The sequence below is a fragment of the Sinohyriopsis cumingii genome, chromosome 6 (assembly GCF_028554795.1).
Source record: "Sinohyriopsis cumingii isolate HCF-2022 chromosome 6, ASM2855479v2, whole genome shotgun sequence".
In the NCBI taxonomy this organism is placed as follows: domain Eukaryota; kingdom Metazoa; phylum Mollusca; class Bivalvia; order Unionida; family Unionidae; genus Sinohyriopsis; species Sinohyriopsis cumingii.
In genome coordinates, this window is record NC_142966.1 from 44959008 (window position 1) to 44986438 (window position 27431).

A 27431-nucleotide genomic window follows, 5' to 3' on the forward strand; every position below is an offset into this window, starting at 1 on the left:
AAACCAAAACTATCGTCATGATGTACAATAATAAATCTTTTCAAGACCTCTTTGTATTCCTTCTTTGATGAGATCAAAACATTAATGAAAATTACAACCTTGAGTAACTGTTTTGTGATGGTAAGTAATAAATCTTTACAGCCTCTTTTTTTCCCTTCTTAAGACAAGGTCAAAAAATAAATGAAATTACAATGTTCACCAAGTGTAAAATCCAGAAATGTTCTGTAAAGCACAGGATCAGCTAAGGAAATCATTATTATTACTGTCGAAATACTAAATTCATTAACAAACAAGTATCACAAACATCAAGGATGATTTTTCTCTTTCATCAATGCTAATTTGTATCTATATGTATGAGTACACCATTGAGGGCAAACTACAATGTACTGTCTTGGCAAACTCTTGACTGCTGAGATAGTTCACAAGTAAAATGCAGGGCATACAAAATTGTAGGTACAGCACATACCATATATACTTGCATATTCATCATATATACATGTGCTAGCCAAGTATAAAGAAATTGCTGACTGACATAATATTTATGTCAGTATGGAATATTTCCTTCAGAAATGGGAACTGCAGGCAGCTTTGGCTGCTTTATGTCCCTTTTCATTACCCTTAACTCATTCGGCCCTGGAGGTTTTTGTTGTTTTCGCCTGAAATGTGAGTAGGAAAGACATTTTGGGGGCTATTTCTAAATATATCGTAATACATCGTCTTTCAACAGATTTTCCATGAGACTAATGCCTAATTGTATTAGAAACATTGTTTTCCATTAGTTAGTTTGCTTGTGTGTGAGCAGAAGGGTAAAAGTTGCATTATGTTTTTTAATAATTTTTTTGTGGTTTCATGGACCCATCATTTTCGTATGGAGACCAGTCTTTATTCAAAATGCCCACCATATCCTAGTTTTTGCAAAGGTTCACCTGTCTGTGTGCAGCTCAGACCGGTCTGCCTTAGATCTGAGGCCAAAAGGTCTAAAATCCAGACACAAAATCGCATTCCGACTATGAGCAAATTTCAGGTGAAGAAAAAAAAAAACAGGTAAAAAAATGAGGTTTTCCCTCTGTATTTTGTAGTGCAAACTAGAACTTCCTGATGTTTTAGTATCATTGTAGAGCTATATCTGTCTGCTTTTTTGCAATACCACCCACTTTGGCATATCTTAAATGACCTTGATGCTGCAGAGCTCGGAAATAGGGTACAGCCTCATCACGCCTACAGGCGGTATTGGGGCCGAATGAGTTAATACAGTACCAATCTGACTAGGCAGCCAACAGGACAGATTACTTTTTCCAGATTGTACATGTTTAAGTAAAACAAGTTTCTGTCGTTATGGGTTTAACCCTGTTTTTCAGCACATTATAGGCTATACAAGAAGAACATTATATTTGGTGAGAAAAAAAACATGGGAAATCCCTGGGAAGAAACAATGGAAGCTACTGGCAAGCTTTCTCACATACCCATGCCAACAGAGGTGAATGTCAGTGATCCATGATGCCGAGCACCTCAGATCACATGGCCACCCAGGGACTCCATGTTTCTCAAACATTTGATAATAATGGGTTGTCAGATTTAACGTTTTACAAGGCTTTTGGCAAGTAAAGAGAATTTGAGAAGAAGTAAAATTTGGTTTTGGGACATTTCAAATGTAATTCAATTATGTGAATATGGCCATAATTTCGGCAGTAAAAATTAAGGCTTTATCCAGTATCTGACTCAGGATGGTGATGTGGGGTGTTGCAACAACAGTTACAACCTTGTCTCGTCTTTCAAATGTCTGTAATTATACCTAGTAAAATAGTCTAACAGATGTTTTAACAGGGAAATATGAAGTGGTAAATAACATAATTGTATTAAAGTAGTATGATATTATTTACATTGTTAACAATGAACTGGACATAAAGGATCTTATTAAGTTACATTCTTGTTTCAACTTTGGGTTGAGTAACTGCTTTGCTTGAACAAGATTCTGACCTGTATAACTGCTAATGTTAACACTTTTTACAAGGCTTACTCTTTTCACATTAAATCCACATACAGTCCAGTAAAAACAACAGTTCACCAGTATAACATACACACTACTTTTATTTACAAATTTGAGGGAATAAACCTGCCGCTTTCTTTCAAAGGATGCTTCTTGTGAGTTAACTTTAAATTTGGATGATCCCCTAATAGTGTATTTGGGTTAAATGAATTTTAGAGTTCATTGGAGGCCACAGTCTTTAAATCTGTGACTCCATGAGAAAAAGCAAACACTGAAACAAAAGTATCTTACGAAAAATAATCACTTGGAAGTTGAAACAGATTGTAGGATCAGTCCATTCTTTGTGTTATAATACGTCTTCTTCAACACTGGCTTGATATATCATTTACTTAGCAAGGAACCAAGAAAATTATATTGTACAAGAATACACAGAAATACTATATAAGAATATACATGACTACTCCATAAGAATATACATGAATACTGTACAAGAATTTACACAAATACTGTAAAAGAATATACATGAATACTGTATAAGAATATACATGATGATTCATTCATCAAATGTTCTTACAATATAAATGTCCAAATTATCAAGTATGGAAATACTAGGTTCGAAAGTGTAGAACTTCACATTTGACAAATAATGATATGAGTGTGTGGGATTTTGATTTTTAACATAGCTTTTAAAAAATTTCAGTCATATCACTATGTCTGCAGTGTGGCAGTTTATAGTGATGTGGGGCATCATGCCACACCCAGCCACATGTACCCGACACCAGGCCAACCAGTCCTAACACTAAACTCTTAACGCTGAGCTCTTAGTGATGCAGCTGCTAGTACCAATTGTTAAAAGTCTTTGGTACAACTCTGCTGGGGTTTGAACCTGCAACCTTCTGCATCTGAGGCAGATGCTCTAACACCAATGATTTGAAAGATATAAAAAGCACAAGATACAGCAATGCAATGTTTACGGCTTGAAATGACAGGATCATTATATTATTCTCATTGATATGACATCACTTGTTATTGTATATACTCAATTATAAGTCAGATGCGATAGCACAGAGCATAGACTCAGACCTGACAGCCATCGCATTAATAAGCCTTATCAGGGTCTATGCAGTTTTTGCAGTTGGTCTTAAAAGCGAACACAATATATGATGTCTCTGTGTACTTGAACCGCTTTGAATCAAGCTGAGGTTGAATACAAGATGATGTGACTGTGACTTCTGGCTCTTAAAGAAATAAAAGTTTAGAATTTAATTGATTTATTTTTTACTCCCTGGTTTCGAACTTAAAAAAATGAACAGAATATTTTTGTGAACACTGCAAAACCTGCAAGACACAAACTTGTGGCTGAATCTTAACCATCAAGACATTACTCGTGCCTATATGAAAGGGTTGCAGCTTATCGACTAATCCAGAGTGTGTTCTACTACATGGCTCTATCTGAAAAAGGTGTTCTCAGTGAGCAAATATGTCATTTCTAATGTGAACTGAATCTAATGTGAACAGAATATAATGTGAACAGAATCTAATGTGAACAGAATATATAGCACTTCAACCAATGGCATAGTTTATATTGACTGAAGGCTATTTTATTCAACATGGACTGTGCTTATGTCAGAAGAAATAAACTGACAAGTTTGAACTAAATGCTTCAAATTAAAATGTTTGGAATATTTGGAATGCATTAATAAATTTCTTTATCCATTGCTAGTCCTTTCTGAGTAAAATATAGTGTTATGTTAAAAAACAAACAATAGGAGTGTTAACGGAATTATTCCAACATAGTGGATACGTTTTAATAATAGCAACAAAAAGTACAGGCCTTTACAAAGACTATGTAATTAACACATATAGAAAATGCAAATAACTTAATAAGAGAAAAAGAAAAGGACCACATTCATCACTGTCATTACATATTTAACTCCACAGAGAAATGATTAAAGGCAGTACTTCTCACTGCAGCACAATGAAAGCATGGTGAATAAATCTATCATTATGGCAGTATTTGCATTTTGATGGTTTTCACACCAGATGCATAATATAGACCTTACAACTATGTGTGTCCATAATTACTGATCTTTTAAACATGGAATAATTAATCGTAATTGAGTTTGACGGCTGTGGCACAACAGCAGCGGTCTGACAAAAACGTAAGCCTGGTTTTACTATCATAAGCATACATTTTTACCTTACAAATACAACAAACATAAACCAGACTAAAATTTTTCTCTACTTTTTTGGTTCATCTTGCTTCAGAATAATCTGCACTCTTCCTGCTGACTCTTCTAAGTTATCATGCTTACAAAGGATTACCATATATATTCAAGTATAAATCCAACTGCAAACTGCACAGAGCCAGATCTGCCACCACATGTGCCAGAAGATTTGGGTCTGTGGTGTTTGTTACCAGTAATCAGTAGAACAAACAACACAGATCCTGGTCTGCAGGTGTATTATGCTATGGCAGAGCAGGATCTTTGTTGTTTGCAGTTTGAGTTGACTTATAAGCGAATATATATGGTAAATAAACATCTGAGTTTATATGTATCTGGTTTTACAATATGGTCATTCATAGCAGTGTTCAAACACAAATTTTGCCAAACAAATCATGGTCACTGGTTATGAATTACTGAGGTGGTGGTCACTCACGGCACCTAAATTACATAGTAAAACAGACCCATGCATGATGACAATGGTTGTAAATGACAGGTGGCTGTTTACAAGCGAGGTCATGCAAATCAGATTTTACTAGGTTTGACAGCAGTCAATACGAAATGCAAAATTAGTTATGGCCACAAATTCTGCCATATATTACATCCAACTGTAGTTAAAATGGTCAATAACATCAAAAGCAGGGATCTAAATGATGTGTCATCAATATCTGAAACTTTAAGTGATGACAATAATATGTACCGATCCATAAAAATCTGTATTGTGTTCACAACATTCTGTCTCACATTCCATTCTGATTAAGGACAAAAGGAGCAATAGCTTGTACAAATTACAGAAGCACTGTTGAACTGTGCATCTTCAAATAATGCCCGCAGTATTTGTCAACTCTCATGGCAATACATAAAACCCTGTGAGACTAGCTGTGCTAAAAAATTGCACCAAACATCACATTAAACTACAATACAGGAGTACCATAAATGGAACATTACATGTATGACTGCCCAATGTTAAACAGCCCTCAATATAGACAAAATGTTTTTTTTAAAAAAATAATATTAGAAACCATTTTCTTCTTTCAGTCAGTTACTTTACTGTGGACATTTGGACCTGAAATAAACAGGTTTCTTCCTCTCCAAGTGTCAGCCACTAACAAAGTTTGGTCCAGGTGTGTGATGTACAACCAATGTTACTGTGTGCAAACCATTTTGCTTTTTCAAGTCAGTGACCTTGACCACTGAACTTTTGAATCAACAACCTTCTCCTTACCCCATGTGCAAGCCATCTGCAAAGTTTGGTTGAGATACCTAGAAACAATGCTAAAGTATGGAAACAATATTCTTTCCATCTGTGATGGCTCTGTGGTTAAACATGCTGGATTCATGACTGAAATGGTATGGGTTTGACTCTCACCATTGTATCAGCCTGAACTGCTTACCTTGGTGTCTACTTGGACGAGGCATTTTACACCCATTGCCTCTTGTATTGCTGTGTTTTGCTGTGCTGTAAAACACAAACCAGGCCAAACTATACAAAATAATGACAATAGGGTTCTTCCTTGCACCGAGTGTAAGCCATCAACAAAGTTTGGTTGTGGTAGATAGTTTAAGTTATTCTCTCAAAACAAAATATTTCTTCCTTCATTTACTTTGGCCTTGACCTTCGGAATCCAAAATAAATTGGGTTCTTCTCATAGCAAGTGCAAGCCTTCCACAAATTTGGCAACAGTAAGTGGTTGAGAACTTAGTTATTCTGCAGAAACCATTTTTCACTCACAATGACTTCAACCTTTTTGACCATGAAATCAATAGGGTTCTTCCTTATATCCAAGTGCAATCAATCCACAAAGTTTGTAACTGTCGATGATCAAATGGAGTTATTATGCAGAAACTATTTCCTTCTTTCAGCCATAATGACAAAATCAACTGGGTTCTTCCTTAAAACCCACTGAAGGTTATCCACAATGGTGGACAGCGAAAGCTATTACGCAGAAATGAAATTAGTAACAGACGGACAGTACCATCATAGTATACTCCATCTTAAGGCAGGTATTTAAAAAGAGCAATAACTGTAATAAAAACAGCAAGAGCACCGTGGTTGTCAATATGCTTATCTTCAGACAATGACCATAATATTTACCAACATTCATAACAAATCCCTCAAAAACAAGGTGAATAGTACACAAACAAACTTGGGTTATACAAATGTATTAAGCTAGAATGTAGGCAAGCCATCTGCAATGTCTGGTCCAGGTAGGTGATTTAGAACTAATGATACTATATGATTACAAGTTGTATTCCTTCAATCACACTGATATTGACCCCCAAATAAATCGGTTTCTTCCTTACTCAAAGTTTAAGCCATCCACAAAGTTTGATAAGCATAGATTGTGAAGCTCTGGGTTCATTTTTCTTCTTTCAGTCACATGAACTTTAACTTTTATACCTCAAATTGAATGGAGTTCTTCATTACTCCAAGTGCTAACCATCCACAACATTTGCCAACTGTAGATAGTGGACAACTTAGATTTTGTGAAACAAATACTTGTACTAAATTGCTAAGATATTGACAGATGGACAGACAGATCAAACTAAATTTGTAACATACCGAGAGATGGATAGACAGATAAAACTAAATTGGTAACATACCAACAGATCGATAGATAGCATCATTACATAATACACTCTGTCTTGTAGCAGGTGAACAAAAACGTGATCCAAACCTGCATACTTGTAACAAGCAGATTCACGAGTAATCTGGGTGTACTAAAACTAGGATGCAATGTAGTAGTTCCTTATCACAGTACCAATACAGTAACTGAATAATACCAAACTTACAAACATTTCTGGTTATCAGATAATCTAGGAATAATAAATATAATCTACAGAAAAAGAAAACACTCTGACACACACACGCATGCACACATGCATATGGCACACAATCTAGGTGACACGGACATTGTGATATTACAGTATTTTGTTCCTGTACTTTTACCATTAAATCAGAGACAAGTTACATGTTCATTATTGAGGTCCATGTTTGAAGAAATTGGTCATATTTGTTATTTACAATAGCAGTGTATTTTTCAATGTTCTTATGCACTGCAAAACTAAAAGGATTTTTCATACTGAATCTGCAAGTATAAATATAATATTTTGCCAAAATAAGCAAGACATTACACAAACTGTCCAGTTGTTCACTTCCTAAGAATGTTTTTTTTTCCCCAGACAAATGTACAATATTTGGACAGAAAGGTGCAAAAAGTTCAATAAAACGGTACCAAAACTGTGAAGTAATATTGCGATCATAAAGAGATGATTAATACTTTCATTTTTATTCATACAGAAAGTATATTTGTTGTCATCTAATATGTTAATTCTTTTCAGAAAATCATTAGTAGCGATTATTCTAAAGTTATAAGAGATCAGATTGGTATCATTGGTACAACACTTCACCTGGCTATAAACCTCACACCACTCCTCACTACTTATATATTTATTAAATAATTCCATCCAAGTTTCTTGCGTAGCAGTGTGTTGCCTTTTAGCTTTTTTTAAAAGATCTTTGTAAACAAACTTGAGTGAATTTTGTTTTTACAAGTTCATTATTTTATCCTCCTGCTTATCAAAATTATTATGTACTAAAAAAAAAGAAATCTGAAGCTTCAGTTTTAAAACAAACAAAAATGAGTAATACCAAACTTGCCCTTCAGGACTTTAAAAATTCTGACTGAATTCCATTGCAGACAATTGAGATACCAGTCGTAAAAAAAAAAAATGTACAAGAAACCATAGGATTTTAAAAATTCTGATGATTAAAAAACGACAATTCAGGTCATAAGTACTGCCAGTATGTTTTAAACTGTATAAAGCAACAAGAAGGAAAACATAACTGCAAGTCCTAAAGAGCTGTATGAATCTAGTGGCATACACAGTGGAAGCTTTTTAATAGAAGACCTAAAGGGCTGCTTGCACATAGTGGCATACACAGTGGAGGCCTTTCAACAGAAGACCTAAAGGGCTAATTGCACATAGTGGCATACACAGTGGAGGCCTTTCAGTAGAAGACCTAAAGGACTGCTTGCACATAGTGGTACACACAATGGAGGCCTTTCAATAGAAGACCTAAAGGGCTGCTTGCACACAGTAACATGCAGAAAACGGAGGCCTTTTAATAGAAGACCTAAAGGGCTAATTGCACGTAGTGGCATACACAGTGGAGGTCTTTCAATAGAAGACCTAAAGAGATGCTTGCACATAGTGGCATACACAGTTTTGGTCTTTCAATAGAAGGCCTAAAGAGCTGCTTGCACATAGTGGCATACACAGTGGAGGCCTTTCAATAGAAGGCCTAAAGGGCTGCTTGCACATAGTGGTACACACAGTGGAGGCCTTTCAATAGAAGACCTAAAGGGCTAATTGCACATAGTGGCATACACAGTGGAGGCCTTTCAATAGAAGACCTAAAGGGCTGCTTGCACATAGTGGTACACACAATGGAGGCCTTTCAATAGAAGACCTAAAGGGCTGCTTGCACATAGTAACATACAGAATATGGAGGCCTTTTAATAGAAGACCTAAAGGGCTAATTGCACACAGTGGCATACACAGTGGAGGCCTTTCAATAGAAGACCTAAAGGGCTGCTTGCACATAGTAACATACACAATGGAGGCTTTTTAATAGAAGACCTAAAGGGCTGCTTGCACACAGTGACATACACAACGGAAGACCTTTCAAATCATGAAGATACTTAAGACAGAACTCTCATTATAACACTGTCTATGGAAGCTACTGAGTATTGACTGAGCACTATATAATTAGACCACCTTATACAGAAATAAATTACACAAATAATTTCAGTAAAATATCAATTATTTCCATACCATACCTGCATTCTAAAAATGTTGTGTGTGATAAACAAGACTTGGAACTTGTATCCTTCACATTGTCTGAATTCCTAATAAGGAAGTTTATATGAAAAATATAAAGGGCACAAAGTATATAAAACAGAGACAAGAACCCAAGGCTGTATATAATTATGGTATTCAAAATCATAGATTATCAAAATGGAATGTAATAAACACCTGTTTCTGAATGTTTACAAAACTAAATTGTGTTTTGCTGCACATGGTTCACCAGGTACATGCAATTGTGTTGTCCAGCCATTCTTCCGTGAAAGCAATTTGGGCTCAAAGAAACCCCTTAAACAGTCAAGCACTTAAAAGATACAATTTCAGTGCTCTTGAATCAAGGTTATGGACAGAATCGAAACAGAAATGCCCGAAAACCTGACTGTAATGACACTCAAGGACCCCCAAAATATTGTTCTTAGTAGATTCGACAGATGGCCTTTAAATTATAATAGGAAAATAGTTTTCACATGATTTCATGTTATCTGTTTTGGAGGTACTGCACTTCGCCTTCCCTAGGTGACAGTGTGGTACCCTGCCCTCCATTGGGTGAAGCCTATCCCCCTTAGGGGCTATTTTGTCTCAAGATTTCTGGAGGTTCAGTACATAGCATATAGTAATATTCAACATGTGCATTCTGAACATTAAATTGGCATCAATAACTTTAACCATTTACTTTCAGTGCAAATAAAGTCATCAATGCAACTGTGGACTATGAAATAGCCTTCTCTGGTAGAGATGGTGACTTCCGAAAAGACTACATTGCACCTAAAATGCAGACTGGCAACAAGTACCCTGCCCTAATTGGCAGTCTTGGAACAACACTGCTGATGGTGTCCTTTCATACAGAGATGTCAGCCAAGACAACACAGATGCACTTTCTGCAATAACTCAAACTTGTGCAACAAATGACTGCACATAAACCCCCACTATTCCTTGCCAGTTATGAAACCTAGCTATCAAATTAAATTCATTCATATCAGTGTTGCTAACACAACCTGCACATTACTATGATAAAATCCAGCTAAATGTTTACTTCTTAATTTTGAAAGAACTCTAGTGACAACATTCTTTTCAGACAATATTATATAAACATTCGCATCATAGTACATTCAATCAATCGCATGACAATCAGTTAACTGATAATTTTGTACCTACTGATCAGGTACTTTAATTTATATATTCCCTCCCTCAAGCTAAAAAGGGTTCAGCTAAGGTGAAAAACTGTTGAATCTTATTATATTAAGCCTCACACAGCCACTGGCTACATCCAAATAGTATAAGCTCATCGACTAATCTTAACACTGTGATTACTTCTAGATAAAGATCGTATCTTAAACTGTCATTTACGTTAATATCTTGATCACATCATTGTAAATATTGTCAAACAGGTTTACTGGAGAAAGGCTTGCTTTTAAGTCTTATGTCTCATGTCTGTAGCACTTCTAACTTTACTATAGCACAAACATCCATGTCACTAGAATAACAAAATTAATTCTGATTACTGAAGATTTTTTGGCATGTGTGTGTGTGTGTGTGTGTGTGTGTGTGTGTGGTTTAACAACACAACAGAACAAATGCCAGCCCTCCACAAACTTGTATCAAGGTACTTGATCTAGAAGTAAAATTATTATGCAAAAACCATTTTTTATCTTTGAAAGTGACCTTGATCTTATCTTTTAACCCCAAAGTAATGGCTTTCTTTCTTACCCAAAGTAAAAGCAATCCATAAACTTTTGGTGAAGGTACATGACCGAGAAATGATTTTTTTTTGTAACAAAAACTTTTTATCATTTTTCTGCATGTGCTTGACCACTGACCTTTATAACCACAAAATCAATGAGTATGCCATCCACATATATGTAGTTAAGTTAGGTCAGTATGAAGAAAAACAGTATGGAACATAAACATCTTTTCTTCTTTCAGTCACAATAGCTTTTACCTATGACTTCAAGGTCTATGATGCACTGGTGGTAATGTTACTATGTGAAAATCATTTTTTTTTTATTTCAGTCAAGTCATCATGACCTTAATCATTAGGTTTCTTCCCTACCCTAAATGTAAGACATTTACAAATTCTGAAAATGGTGGATGGTGGAGAACTTTATTTTGCAGAAACGAGAAGATAGGGAACATGCCAATGGGTGGATCTTAAGGTGGGCATATAAAAAGGGTAAATTCCTATAATTACAGTCAACATTTTTATATACACTGCACTGTTTTATAATTCCTTGACTTTCTCAACTGGAACATATTGCAGAATGATGCATCCCAGGGCAGAAATAGTAGTCCCATTGGTCACCTCTTATGACTTAATGGAGGGTGCAAAAAGTAATAAATGAAGGAAGAAAAGAAATAATGTTTTCCCTCTTGATTTGACAAAGCATCTATAAGAGTCGAAAAATTTCACTGTAGAAGCTCAATATTTATGGAAACATCTGAGCAACCCACTCACTTCACACTACATAACAAAGGTGGTAATGGTTAGAAGCTGATACTTGGTCACAGGTTGCATTAACTCCAAAAGTTGTGCCCTGGATAATCAATGTGCATGGACAAAGATCTTGCCTTGCATTCATGTGACAAAATATACCAAATGGGATGCAACAAGATGGCAAATCTAGTTCAGTTTGCAATAGTCTTGTTCACTGTAATATTTTATAAATCACAAAGATGTAAATAAAAAACAGCCATAAATAACCAGTAGAAATATGATGCTTTTTAAATCATATTCGTTGTCTATATGCAAAATATTCATCTAGCCAGTCATTTTCAGTTCCTTCCACAACAGTATGATTATCCAGTTTTTATGTAATATTTGGCCCCAAGTAAGTGGTTTTCAGTCAGAAGAGCTACAGCTCAGAGATGGACCATATTGATGCATGTGGTTATGTTGTCTAATAGAATGGTACATGTATTTTAACAAAGGACAAATTTCTGCAATATCTAGGGATTGGAAATATTCTGATGGATTCTAAAATGAGGAGTCCAATTTGTAAAATTAGACTAGTTGTGAGCTTTAGAAAAAGCACTGCCATCACTGGGAAATGCAACTCTGACTTGTCTAAGATAAAAGTTACCATATATACTCACTTCATAGTCGAGTCAGACTGCATACAAGAAATATCCTGATCTGCCATAGCATAATGTACCTACAGATCAGTGTCTATGTTGTTTGTTTTACCGACTACTCCAAACAAACTGCACATACCTAGATCTTCAGGCACATTATGCAATGGGTCTGTGCAGCTTGCAGTTGGACTAGCCTTATAAGCAAGTATATATCAGTTATTGACAGTCAATTCATACTTGTGAAAACTCTTGGACATGAAATGCAGACTTGTGTTTGCATTCTAGGATATTTGCACATAAAACAAACAAGATATGTCTTGATGATGATGAAGGGCTAGTTTTGAACAATGTACAGTAAATCAGAATACTTTAGAATCACAAATTAGCACCATAAAATTTAAATTAATAACTAATCCATCATACTTTGTGACATTAGCTTGGGCTAAAAATACTAGGCACCTCACAAGATAGTTCTGCAATATTTATCAATAAATATCTATCATGACACATGACTACCCACCTAGACAGCCACAAAAGTGGCACCAATAAGCAACAAAACATTCTACTACACTAAATCAGCAAGTCTCAATAACAAAGTCCCTGCTTTGGAAACCTAAGCTTTATTTGTGAGTGACCCAGGGCCTCAAGCATGCATAGGTCAAAAATACATGTATCGGGTCACTAAGTGGTTACTTAGCTGGGTGTCCTACAAATACATTCCAAGAAGGATTGTTATTTTTCAAGGCACATATTCTGCAAGGTTTTGGGAATTTACATATTGACTCAAGAGAGAGAGAGAGGTGGGTGGGTGGGGGGGGTGAAGAGCATATTACAATGTACAACTTAATTATAATTAACAGTTAACTTAAAGATTAAAATACCCCTTGCTATATGTAAAGATAAGTTGTACGATCAACACGAGTGACAAGAACTTGTACTTGTATGGTCACTTAAGGTAAAGAGAACATGTGTACTCAATAGAAGTAAACAGAATATATATGGTCACTTGAGGTAAAGAGAACTTATGTACTCAATAGAGGTAAACAGAACTTGTATGGTCACTTGAGGTAAACAGAACTTGTACTTGTGCACATTCATACATTAATTTCTCTTCTGATCCCCTAACAGAAGGTTGTTTTGTTATGGAATGCCTCTGTTTATTATGTTTCTAATATTATAAGTACCTAAGGGACCCCTGTAGTTTGAGAACTGACCCCTCCATCATACAACTTATTCAACATTTTAAATAATTAATCTTACTTCAAACTTGGACATTTTCCTATAAAGTGCAAATGCAATATTTTATTCTCACTGGTCTGATTAATGTAGGGAAAGATTTGGAGTCAAGTTTTCTAAGAGTTAGCAAAATGTTTCTAATAAAGGATCAACTTGATGTGGGAATGATGGAGGTGGTTACCTGGCTATTATGTGACCATTCTGGTTTCTCTAGATTTGTTTGTTTTAATTGATTGCTAATGATATATCAACACATGAAAGGCTATATAATAATATGGTAATAGGAGTAAACTGTTTAACCCATTTAAACATCACAACAGCCAACAGTGGCTGGGCTTTGAATTTAAACTAATGACATTTTGGCTTGCAAGACTGGTACCACAAAACTGTGGCAGGGTGTTTCTTGACAAAAAAAAAGTCTCATACCATTTAACACTTCTTAAGAATTAAAATAATAATCTGGCCATGTTTTCCACCAAGAGAAAAACTTGCAAGGTTCCTGCCGATACGTAAAGAGTATGCTCATACATGTTTGGTTGAGTTTGAGTGTGTGATTTGGATTTTTAACGTAGCTTTAACAATTTTTCAGTCATACTGCTATGATGTCCCACCCAGTCACATTATCCTGACACCAGGCCGACCAGTCCTAACACTAACCTCTTAATGCTGAGCGCCAAGCGAGGCAGCTGTCAGTACCATTTTTGTAAGTCTTTGGTATGACCTGGCCGGGGATCAAACCCACGACCTCCCGCATCCGAGGCGGATGCTCTAACCACTAGGCTACAGGAGCAGTATTGGTTGAGTTTGCTTCAGAGTTTTATGTTATAGCAACACTTTAAAAGTTTTATCATTCCAAGGCAAGCAAATTTAAAGGCCCTTGCCACTGGACACTCCAAATTAGTAAAAGGGGACAAATCTGTTGGTTTGAGTCAAAGATGTACCCTTCAGGTCTAATGCCTTAACCCAGTTGTTCCCAACCATCGGTGTCATGACCCAAATCGTGAGGACATTCTGGAGTCACCATGATTTTATTTTGAAGGTAGCAAAACTTATCAAAATGTGGAAATGGGATCATGAGGCTCGAAAAGAAAATATTTTAAGGATTCTGGCTCAAGAAGGTTGGGAACTACTTCCTTAACCAGTGAGCCACCTTCCTCAGGACACAAAATAAAGTCTACCATCAATTTTAAACATTTAAGAAGAATATAATGTAAACGTGAACATTTAGATATTTGCTATAGGAAGATTCCCAGATAATATATTAGGCATGACTATATGACTAAGAGAGGCTTATTTTCGGCGGCTTTACGCACATTTGAATCCTACAAATTTATGATCACAAAGTTATATTCAGCAAATTCCTAGTAAATCTTCTGAATATAACATCAGATATCCTACCCCCACAAGACAACAAATTTATTGATGGAACATTCAGAGAAAGGCTGCTGTTTTCACTGCAGCTTTTATGGTATGATGAATGAGCATGAGACGTATTGATTATCTGGCAAAACTAGATTACTAGTACTGTATATACCCAATTAAAACATTAATCCAGATGCAAACTGCACAGACCCAGATCTGCCATCGCATTATGTGCAGGCAGATCTGGGTCTGTGCAATTTGTTAGGAATAAAAAGTAGAACAAATAAAATAAACCCTGATCTGCAGGCACATTATGCTATGGCTAATTGGGATCTTTCTGTTTTACAGCTTGACTCAACTGATCTGTGAGTATGTGGTACTCTGAGAAATGGGAATTAATAGCTCCATGGAAAAGCATCTTGGCTAGTAATTTAAGGTTCAATACCTGCCCGGGTCAGTCCACGTGTGTGTGTGTGTGTGCGCACTTTGTTTTTTTTTAATGTCGTTTTAACAAATTTTCAGTCATATCACTACAGTTTGGTAGTTTATAGGTGATATCTAACACTGGAACATCATACCCTACCCAGCCAGTTACATTATCCTGACTTTTGACTGGCAACTATACTGAACATTACTGTGTAATTGCCTTTCATTCTGTAATATTAGCACGATTACCATAGTTTACCATAGTTTTGTAAAACAGTGGGCAAGGCATACCTGTCAACTTTTCAAAAGCCAAGTAGGGAAACCCAATAATAAAAAAAGATTCAGTGGCATCATGGAGGGTGGGGTGGGACTGCACCGGATGTCACCATCAGAGGGAGTGACACCAAAATGACTGTCTATTAAAATAAATTTAATTTTTGTGCAGAAAGGTGATGGGGGGGGAGGTTAACACCATGAGTTACTGGGTGACACCAACCTAGTGATGGCACCGGAGAGATTGGGACCTAAAATTGGGAGGTTTTTCATAGTATTTTTAAAGCCCTGTTCTTACCAAATACTGATCTATCTTCCAGGTCTAATATGGGCATAATTTGCAAATGACACGTGGTTTCTCACTGTGGCACACATTATTTTCCCCCAGGATGTGCCGTATTTTCATATTCTGGTCAGCTGTGGCCCAACTGCACAATAGCTAAAGGTTAGTCTTAAGTAAACAAGCAAGAATACCAGTGCAACTAAATAAAAGCAAATCACTATCGATGCAACTAATTAAAAGCAAATCATTATCGATGCAACTATTTTGTGAAAACAATTGGCCCTCCGTCATAATTCTAAGAAACCACGTTCTACACTAATGTGTGTTATGCAAGCATCAGCAATTGATTGGCAAATAAAGGATTCCCCATTTTGGTGAACTAAAGACCTGTACCTAAATAGGCAGCCTCACAGTACTGTACATGTGGCAACTATTTCCCTTGTTGTTATCAGACCTTATTCCCTTACTGTCAGCTCATAAGGCATTTAGTATTGTTTTCTATAAAACGTGTATTCTGAATTAGTTTTTTGGGGACACATATGCTGCATGGTATGTATTTTTGTTCCTTCTTTTAATTTAACAATGGAGTCTCGGATTCAGCCAGTGTAGGTATGTGAGAAAGCTTGCCAGTAGCTTCTCGTGGGTCGGTGGTTCTTTCCGGGGTTTTCCCGGGTTCTTCCTCCACCATTAATACTGGCCGCCATGTATAGCCTATCGTGTGCTGAAAAATGGCGTTAAACCCCACAACAACAACAACAACAATAATTTAACAATCGTAATTAATGTTCATATATATGGTATAAAAATGCCAGGTGCTGACGCATAAAAGTTTCTTTGGTGGGAATGGAGCTACAGCATTCATGGTGATCATTCTTGGGGTTGAAATTAATTGCCAAAGATTTTCTTGCTGTGGTTTTGTTTTTGGTTCTGGTTTATTTTATGATTTTTGTATTGCTGTAGATGAAAAAAATCATAAATTTATGTGAATAATGTTTAAACTTAACATCTTATTTAGTGAAGAAGCAAATTCTTTCTAGTAATTATTTCATCACGACAATATTCACAGGTCATAAACATCGCTTCCAGGGATTGCATACAATATATCTATTTATGTAGGACTTTTCTTCTTTAGGAGAAATGAAAATTTAGTGTTCATACTTGTTCATGGGGGGGGGGCCGCTTATACAGGAATGGGCTTATATGCAAGTATATACAGGAATCATCCATTCAGATAGCAAAAAGCAATAAGAAAATTTTCAAGATGGCCACTCTGGTAGCCATAATGGATGTCCAGGTGGCATCATTGTCATTTGCGACCAACTAGACACCATAGCCAGTCTTCAAGTGAAAACACCATATTGTAGGAGTAGCAAGACTTCAAGAAGACTACCACAATGTCCACCAAATTAGCACCATTTTTATTACCAATTTGTTCTGTCACAAATGTGTGACTCAGACAACCTGATACAGTACCAGTGCAGAGGCTAGATGCTGAAGGAATATGATATATTTCAACTTAACTATATTATCCAAATTAGCATTATATTTTTCACTACATGACCATGAGGTGTATATAGTAAATTTGTCTAAACAATGGGGGTAAATGTAATAAATTTGTCACAACAGTAGAGATAAACATAATAAACTTGTTAAAACATATGGAGAGGGCTTATTATCAGGCAAAAACATCGCCACCAAATATCTGGAAAACCTGTGCATCGGTAAATGGAGAATGAGCTCATCATCAAACAAGAGCTTATCAATGGATATATACGGTAAAACGGCACACTTTTGATGATTCAGCAATTTTCCTTCTCTTTAAAGTCATACTATCATTCCATAAATATGATATACATTATTTACATCTGACATTATAAATATGAAGATTTCGATGAATAATTTTATTTAAAAATGATAGAGGTAAAAAGTCAACTTTGATAAAATACAATATTTACAGGGTGTCTGATGTAGGGGAAGGGGATCTGGACATAGTGGTGCAAGTGTAAAACGTTGGGGTAGGAGCAATAGTTATGCCAAACTTTTCATTTGTGTGTTGTTGATATGAGTCTTGAATACTTGTTTAAGTCAAGGCACTTTCTTTTGTACGCACACCGTCAAGAAAATATACTCATTCATGCACCAGTTGCTGTTTATCAATCAATCCATCAAAAATAGATAAAGATTACAGTTTCCATCCTGCATTATGTAGGAGCGGTGCTACATAACTTTTGTATTAAATAATTAATATGCACATAAATTAATGGGATTTTGTGTTTTTAAGGGTTAAATGCCACTTTTCAGCACATGATAGGCTAATCATGGTGGGGCCAGTGTATTTGGTGGAGGAAGAGCCATCAACCCACAAGCTTTCTCACATATCCACGTTGGTTGAATCAAGACTCAAACTCACATGTATGTGCTATAGGTTAAAGGTGTAAGTGTTCTGTGAAGGGGAGTGCCTTAGACAACTCTGCATATAAATGAGTGCAAAAAGCAAAGGATCATATTTACACTCCACCCACCCCCAACAACAAAAATATGGGGATAATAAATCTAGTACACTTATTGTCTACTGAAGGTGTCTCTTGACTGGAAAAAAACGAAGCTTCATTCATTATTCTTTCTTTAGCAGTTCATGCTAAAATTATGCAATCCTAATGGTAAGTCAAGTCTTTGATTTGATGAGTGCCACCAAAACGTATACAGGTGCAAACTCTGATTTTCTTTTCTAATTAATACCAAAACAGAGACACTAATCAGTAGAAACGGGAAACTATTGACATCAGACACTTTCCTAATTATTTTGTTCTTTAAGTAGATATTGATCTCAAAATTAAAAAGCGATCAATTTGTTTTCTTAAGATTTTGTAGTCTTACAACGTAAGACAAATTACGTGTGTTAGCACTTAAACAAAAACATGTGCTATTTCTTACAATGTAGGACTAAAGATTTTGCAGTTGTGATTAAAATTTGTAGTTAGTATTCTGAATCTTCTGATCGTGGTTTTTGATGGCTGGTAAACACGAGTTACATAATCATGGAGGATGATACTGCATTTGTTAACTATTACTGTCATAAACAAAAATTAACATTTCTTAACTTTTTAAAACACTGCACATATTGTTACAAAATTCCCCCCTCCCCTGACCCCATGAAGTGAAATTGAGGCCCCATACCGAAAGAAGGAAACAATTTACACCATGTCCAAACATTGAAATTTAAAGACGGAGGATATTCCTTTATTCTATATGTCGCCTACCCGTCTAAGTTCCCGTCAAAGCAGACGACCCGTTCGCAACAACCCGAAGTCAGTGGCCCAGCGCAGGGAAATCCTCGAATGAGCTAATTATGCAAGATGAGTCACGCACACTTCCAAAACATTGAATGTCTTCTCTCACTGCAGTCGCCGTTTTCACTCGCGACACCGCTGTTGCACATCAAATATATCCAAAATTGAATGAATAAATCATTATGACTTACCATTTCTTATCAATGCAGCAAGTATGCATCACAGTGCATCCGTCCTTTCTTATCAAACAATCCAATGAACATCACATCTACATGCTTTGCGTCTACTGCTAACACTGTGAGCTATTTATAACATCAATTGACAAAGGCAACGAAAACCGCGATATAGGCGGAGCTTATATACCTTTTGCGTTTTCATTGGCTGCAGGACAACAGCGATAATTAAGACTGACAAGCGCATATTGGCCCTATTGCATGCAATAAAATCTTAATAATGACCCTATAAGTAGCAACTCATTTTTCCCTGTGTCGTGAATGACAAAGCATTTACTTCCTAAAAATTAGCTTACTCGTTTGTACTAATGTAAGTAAGTGATTGATTAATTATTGTTGACATTAAAAATGTCCATTGTGCTAAAACTGCCAATGCCAGAGGGAATCACTCGGACTTGGGTCATGGACGCATGGTTATTTTGTGTCTACTTATAAACACACCTCCATGCCCTCATGGATGCATGATGTTGTAGGAGATACTTGTACCTATTTATAAAACACACACTGGGTCATCATGACTTTCTTTTGGATGATGGGTTTATAAACAAGATGAATATATACCTGTTAGCTAATTTTCATTTGTACTCTACGGGGATCCCAATCAGAGTCCGCGGGTTACAGCACCCATTGTCTTTTCTGTAAGCACCAACCCCAAAACCATCTCGAGTTCTCGACTAATTCACACATCATAAAAAAAACCCCAAAAAAACATGAGTTTCACGTTAAGGACCCTGGATGGGAAATATATCTGAACCGATATGATCTTTTTTCTTTTTCTTTTTTTTAAAAAAAAGATGAAGGTGTAAAAAATGAGACAAGAATAAAGAAAAGTATCAACTTCACTTCTCTGTATGAATGCTTTACTAATTAAACAAGTACCTCAAGTTCAAACCCTTCTTCTGAAGTTAATTTTTTTTCAGTAACTGACAGAGAAATGTGGTCATTTTAAGCAAAACCAATTACCCCCTTTTCAAATCCCCCCCCCCCATATCATTAATCCGTCACTTTCATCCTGTGTCTATTCTTTAAATAAATCCAATTGCCTCTCGTAATACAGACAGAAGGGTTACGTAAACGTGGTTGTCAATGGCTTGGGACTATAATTCGCCAAAAATTAAGGAGCTCGTAACTGAAGACAACAAACATAAATTTGTCAAACAAAGAATGATTACATTGTGCAATAAATGTTGGACCTCAAATAATTACCCACGAAGGACTTTTATCTCATTATTATGTTTTTAAAAATTAGTGCTCAATATAATATTAACACAAAAATCTAGGTTTTGTATCACTAACAACGGCATTTTCAACACGTTGATGAAAGCATGTGCACTTTAATGAACCGCCATGTAAGTTAATAACGGAAATCAGCTGAACAAGCCTCGATGTGAACAAGTGTATTAAAAAGAACAGAAAAGATAAGTAAAAGAATACACTCCCGCCGAATTGATATTTATAATAGCTGTATCAAACGTAAATCTTACCTTAATCGTATCTTAATCTAAATCTTATCTTAGTCTTATCTTAATCTTATCTTAAATATGGCAACACGGCTTAATGAAATTTAAATCAATGGGGAAAGTGGATTCATTTTTGTTTTGTTTCTGTACACGGGAAACTTGACATTATCCAAGTGTTATATGAAGAAAGAATGCAATGTTCTGACCAATAATAATAATAATAAAGGACGACTATTTACTTACCCGGCTTTCAACGTTACTTCCATTTTAAAAAAGCAAACAAACCCCCCCCCCAAAAAAAAACCCCGCATGTTACTGAGTCTCAACGCAGGACCCCCTCCTCCCAGCTTTATACTTGAATGGCCATATCAGTTTTTTGCCAGCAAACTCAAGGCTGTCTAAAATTAACGTCTCCTTTTATAACCCCATTTTGATTCACTTCTCATCGCGTACGGAAACTAAACATCGAAATGAGGAAAAGCTGCACTGTACCTAAATATCTTTCCGTGATGAGTAAATGCATACGAAAATGGATAGTAATTAAAAAGAAGACCGTACTCACATTATTAGTTCTTACTATTATTTTATTGCCATTATATGTTTATCATTTACATACTTTTTTATAATAAAAAAAGACGAATAACAACTGAAAAATAGATATGCGTACCTCATTAAATTTGAATTTCCTTTCTGTACACAAGGGTTCGTCCTCGTTATTACCTGTCAGCTTGTGACAGTATTTTACACTTAAATAACACTGAAGAAATTTTGTATCTTAAAATAGCGCTTATCCCAGGCAGTGATATACGCCATTCATAAATGCAGAAAACAACAAACACTTGTCCAGTCGGGCTTGGAAAACAGTTGATACGCTATGCCGCGTGAAATTCCAAACTCAAATTGTGCAATAATCCCCTTTACCTAAAAAAATAAATTAAACAAATTGCGGTTTTTTTCTCAGTCCTAACATTCCTTGCATACCCAGATGATGATATGCAATAATATATAACTCAATCATTAAAGTGATCTACTCGTTTGTATACAGTGGTAACTAAATTAACGTCAAGATCAGTCACAAACGCACCGAACGTGTGGCGCTAAAGTTATGAATGGCCTGAAGGAAAAGGTTTTAACTAAAAGAATGCGGTCGGTACGTTACTTAGCTTTCTGTCAAAGCAAGCGAGGTAACGAATATTTCCCGTATAAATACGCATAAAAGAGCCATAAACAACATAAACTGACACGTTTACAAAATGAATATGCAAATCGATGTCAATGTTTCTTTTTTTCAAGAAGTGTGTAAATGTAGCAAATACTTTGTCCGTGCATGCGTCCACCCTGTATGGGATGTAATGTTTTGTTTTTTAAAAATACTGAGACAAAAACTTGAAAATTGGAAAAATGTCGTGTCGCTATATAACCTATGTTAAAGCCGAGTAAATTAGAGTACTGGTGCGATGTGTTGCGTTACTCGCGGTGCAAGTTAGATTCCTGCGTTGGACGAAGTAGTCTGCTTGATTCTAATTTTGCCATTTTATATAAAAAAAAATTTTTTATATATAGTCATGCATGTTCCTTAGTTTATCTTACAACTGTATAATGTTTTGATTGAGGGGAAGGTTTTGGGGAGCCAATAGCCGAGTGGATAACGCACTGGTGTTTTTAATTGAATTTTCAACACATTATTGGCTATATATTGCCAAGGAAATGGTAGCTAAGTACCTTTTTCCAATGAAACGGAGAGGAGGTTGACCTGGAGTGGTCAGGGTGGGTATGGCACTCGCTAGACTCGGATTACGAGTCCGACCGCGGCTCCCAACGTAGCAATAGGTGCTCTTTCTTGCAGCGCGTCTTCAGGAACGAATTATAATTTTTTTAAAATTAATTAGTATTATCAATGAAGATTTTGTTTAAATTACATTAGAAGTCTTCACAATCAACTCTGGTATGTGAAATGGTGGAGAGAGTTGTTGTTGTTGTTGTTGTAATAGGGTTTAACGCCATTTTTCAGCACAAGATAGGCTATACATGGCGGCCAGTATTAATGGTGGAGGAAGAACCCGGGAAAACCCCGGAAAGAACCACCGACCCAAGAGAAGCTACCGGCAAGCTTTCTCACATATCCACATTGGCCGAGCCCGAGACTCCAACCTACGCAGACAGAGATGAGATGGCAGTGATCCGTGACGGAGAGCGGCCACCTTGGAGACAGAGAGAGAGAGAGAGAGAGAGTATTTTGTATGCATACAATATCACTAGTTGTACCGGAGATATATAACAAGTGTTAAGCGTGTATCTGCTTGAACGTCTTGCAGCAGATCCTCCCTCTCTCTCTCTCTCGCTCTCTCCCTCTCTCTCTCTCTCTCTCTCTCTCTCTCTCTCTCCAGCACATGCCCAAAGACACACGCACAATTTCATGTAGCTCCTCTAGAAACAAGTGTTCTCTTTGATATTTTTTTATCTTACATATCGAACTTTAGTTAATTGTATTTCAATTACACCATTTACCTATATAATGTAAACATGGGTTTGACCCTAAGAACATATTGGATGGTTCTACTTTAATGCATGTCAAATATAAACTCAATAAACAAATCACACCTAACACTTTAATTAACAAAAAAGAAAAGGGTTGACAGGGTTTAAAACTATTCAGCTTGGTGACAATATAACTATATCATTGCATATCAACACACCCACCTAGCTTCCAGTCTAGATATATTTTTTTCTTCTATCGACTTTGCACCTTTACTGGTATCATATTGATACTGGATGCAAGATAACGAAACAGATTTTTTTATTTTTAAATCCCCACCTTTTATCCTAAGTTTAAATCTAAATTGAAATGAAGCCAATGAGCAAACGTTTCGAAAATGCACAACAATCGTGATATTTATACTTTTCATGGTATTTTTATGTAAATCAACGCACTGATTTGCATTATTTTTAAATAACAGCAATGTTCTGAAAATAAAAAACGTATATGCAGGAAATCGAAAATGGAATTGCCAGTTTGACGATATAATTTTTAACATAACAACAATCAGTCCTTATATTCGTAACGAAGAGAAATTTGTATTATGTGGAAAATTTCACATATGTGATCAGCCCATAGCCATCGTCTTCAATGGTCCTATTTACATATGAATGACTGCTCTGTATCCACTACGTGTAGATTACTATTAGAACGTTAGGAAAAAAATAAGGCACTCAACCCACATAGTCACGAACTGATCGCTCATCAGTAATTAATTTTTGTTAAATTCTACTGCTTCTGACAACATTTTCTGCAATCGTTTTCTTTATGAAGACAACATTTAGTGCTGAAGGCATAAACACACAGCTAGTTTTGAGTTTGTAAAGCAAACACGCTTCCACTGGAAACATAACAACCACTAAGTAGTTGATTTCTGAAAAATAGGAACATTTTCGAAAATTTGAAAATATTGCTCGATTTACATAAAAATCAAAATGTCATCTACTTATGCTGTCAAATTTCATTTGTCTACCTAGTGTGGTTGTGTCAACACCAAATAAATGTTGGTGTCCAAAGTATTAAGCAACTATCTAGAACTGTTGTACACTTGCAATCATACCATCTACATATCAATACAAGTATGTCTTTCAAATTTCATACCATCTGCATATCAATACAAGTATGTCTTTCAAATTTCATATCATCTACATATCAATACAAGTATGTCTTTCAAATTTCATATCATCTACATATCAATACAAGTATGTCTTTCAAATTTCATACCATCTGCATATCAATACAAGTATGTCTTTCAAATTTCATACCATCTGCATATCAATACAAGTATGTCTTTCAAATTTCATATCATCTACATATCAATACAAGTATGTCTTTCAAATTTCATATCATCTACATATCAATACAAGTATGTCTTTCAAATTTCATACCATCTGCATATCAATACAAGTATGTCTTTCAAATTTCATATCATCTACATATCAATACAAGTATGTCTTTCAAATTTCATATCATCTACATATCAATACAAGTATGTCTTTCAAATTTCATACCATCTGCATATCAATACAAGTATGTCTTTCAAATTTCATATCATCTACATATCAATACAAGTATGTCTTTCAAATTTCATATCATCTACATATCAATACAAGTATGTCTTTCAAATTTCATACCATCTGCATATCAATACAAGTATGTCTTTCAAATTTCATACCATCTACATATCAATACAAGTATGTCTTTCAAATTTCATATCATCTACATATCAATACAAGTATGTCTTTCAAATTTCATATCATCTACATATCAATACAAGTATGTCTTTCAAATTTCATACCATCTGCATATCAATACAAGTATGTCTTTCAAATTTCATATCATCTACATATCAATACAAGTATGTCTTTCAAATTTCATATCATCTACATATCAATACAAGTATGTCTTTCAAATTTCATACCATCTGCATATCAATACAAGTATGTCTTTCAAATTTCATACCATCTGCATATCAATACAAGTATGTCTTTCAAATTTCATACCATCTGCATATCAATACAAGTATGTCTTTCAAATTTCATATCATCTACATATCAATACAAGTATGTCTTTCAAATTTCATTTGTCGAACTCAAATAATTTTTACTTACTTATATGGTTTGTGTCCCAAAAGGCATAAGTCCTGAAAGTTAAAAGAAAATTGATTTTAACAAAAAAAAAATGAATGTATTTGCGTGAAAAATGTAATCTGCCAATAAGAAGAAGTCAGCCGACCTGGGCTGGGTGGATATGGAACTCGCCAGACTAACATTACGTGGTTAGTTATAATTGGATGTTATCAGCAATGCAAACAGGTTATTTAGTGCCTAGGCAATTGAAGTAACATGCTTTGCCTAAAGAAACACCAGCGGCTTTTGCCTTCATTAGCTGCCTCTTGTAAGACATGCAGGACGGTATACTTGGGTTATTCTACGTCCCCGATCGAGGTGGAGGGGGGAGGGGCAGTCTATGTATGTATGTATGTATGTATGTATGTATGTATGTCTCTGTGTGTGTATGTATGTATGTATGTATGTATGTATGTATGTATGTATGTCTCTGTGTGTGTATATATGTATGTGTGTGTATGTGTGTGTATGTATGTGTTTATATGTGTGTGTGTATGTATGTATGTATGTATGTGTATGTATGTATGTATGTATGTATGCATGTATGTGTGTGTGTATGTATGTATGTATGTATGTATGTATGTATGTATGTATGTATGTGTGTATGCATGTATGTATTAATCATAATTTAATTATTTAATAGCTTCTCTGATCACTTTATCGAAGCATCATGCATCGGCTAAATCACCATGCCATTCGAAAATTACACAGCAAAGCAATGAAATACGAATGATGTCCTCCTAAATGTTGGTAATGGGGGACATACAAGCAATAGTGCTTGCATCTACATCCAAGCAATGGTGCTTAAAGGCATCTACATACAAGCAATGGTGCTTAAAGGCATTTACACAAAAGTAATTGTGCTTAAAGGCATCTACATACAAGCAATTGTGCTTAAAGGCATTTACACAAAAGCAATTGTGCTTAAAGGCATCTACATACAAGCAATAGTGCTTGCATCTACATCAAAGCAATGGTGCTTAAAGGCATCTACATACAAGCAGTTGTGCTTAATGACATCTATATACAAGCAATATGCTCATAGGCATCTCTATGCAACCATAAATGCTTAAAGGCATCTACATGCAAGCAATGGTGCTTAAAGGCTTCTATACACTGGCCCTGACGTCCATCCTAATGACCGACAACTGCAAAATGTAATAATTATATATCAGTACGTCAAACCTTGACATCCACTCGGTCATCTCTCTCGATTACGTTAAACTCTATGCGACCTTATGTGCCCTTTTCCTTTATACCTTTGTAATACTAATAACGAGGTGCTTTCTGACATAACTACCAGAGTCGTGACCGAATGTGCCAACCTAGTTGTATAATTGTCATCATTACAGCATGGAGTTGGAGAAAAAAAAAAAAAAAACGTGGGCCAGTTGTGGAAATTGTTTGTAATGGACCAAATTAAGGTGGTTAAGCTGACTTTCGGCAGACATTTTCGTTCCCCATTTTTATGAAAACATGTGCAAAGCTGACACAAGTTGCTTTTTTAAAATTTGATTTCGTTTTGTTATTATTATTTGTTATTATTATTATTATTATTATTGAGACCTTAAAGAAAAGATAAGATTTATTTAAAGTCGGCATGATTAGTCTGTTCAGAATATAATTTAGTCATGGGTAAACACTGAATCATACACATTTGATAAAAATATGGTCTAACAATAGATTTTTACAATCAGAAAACATTGATTGACTACAAAACCCAAAGCGGCTCGTAATGACCTTACAGAACAAATGTTAGACCACATCATGTCAAGCAAAAGCTACACATAACTGAAAGCTGTTAATTTTAACGGGCAGGAAAACGTGAAAGACACAAATGACCTGCAATCGAATTTTGTATCACGGACGAAAAACAAAGTACTGTTTGCCCTACTCCGAGTTTTCTATGACCCTTCCCACCCCATCTTAATGTCGGGGTGTAGAGTCCAAGAGGAAACTATGCTAACGTTTGCCGAACCGTCACCAATATGCACATTCGGCTGCAGAACCTACCTCGGCGCTTAGCGTCCTCAACGAATGTTTGACCACTGCC

The 27431-nt window shown here is 35.8% G+C and overlaps 1 protein-coding gene across 4 annotated transcripts in view; it reads right to left on the reverse strand.

The window, feature by feature from the left end:
- The window catches only part of LOC149796831 (uncharacterized), a 102612-nt gene that overhangs the window by 57083 nt on the left and 18098 nt on the right, over positions 1-27431 (reverse strand). For 2 of the 4 annotated variants that reach the window (XM_089961475.1, XM_089961478.1), the window contains exon 1: positions 19212-19331. The gene's annotated coding sequence lies outside the window, so the exon portion shown is untranslated. The other 2 variants (XM_089961476.1, XM_089961477.1) reach the window with 2 other exon arrangements.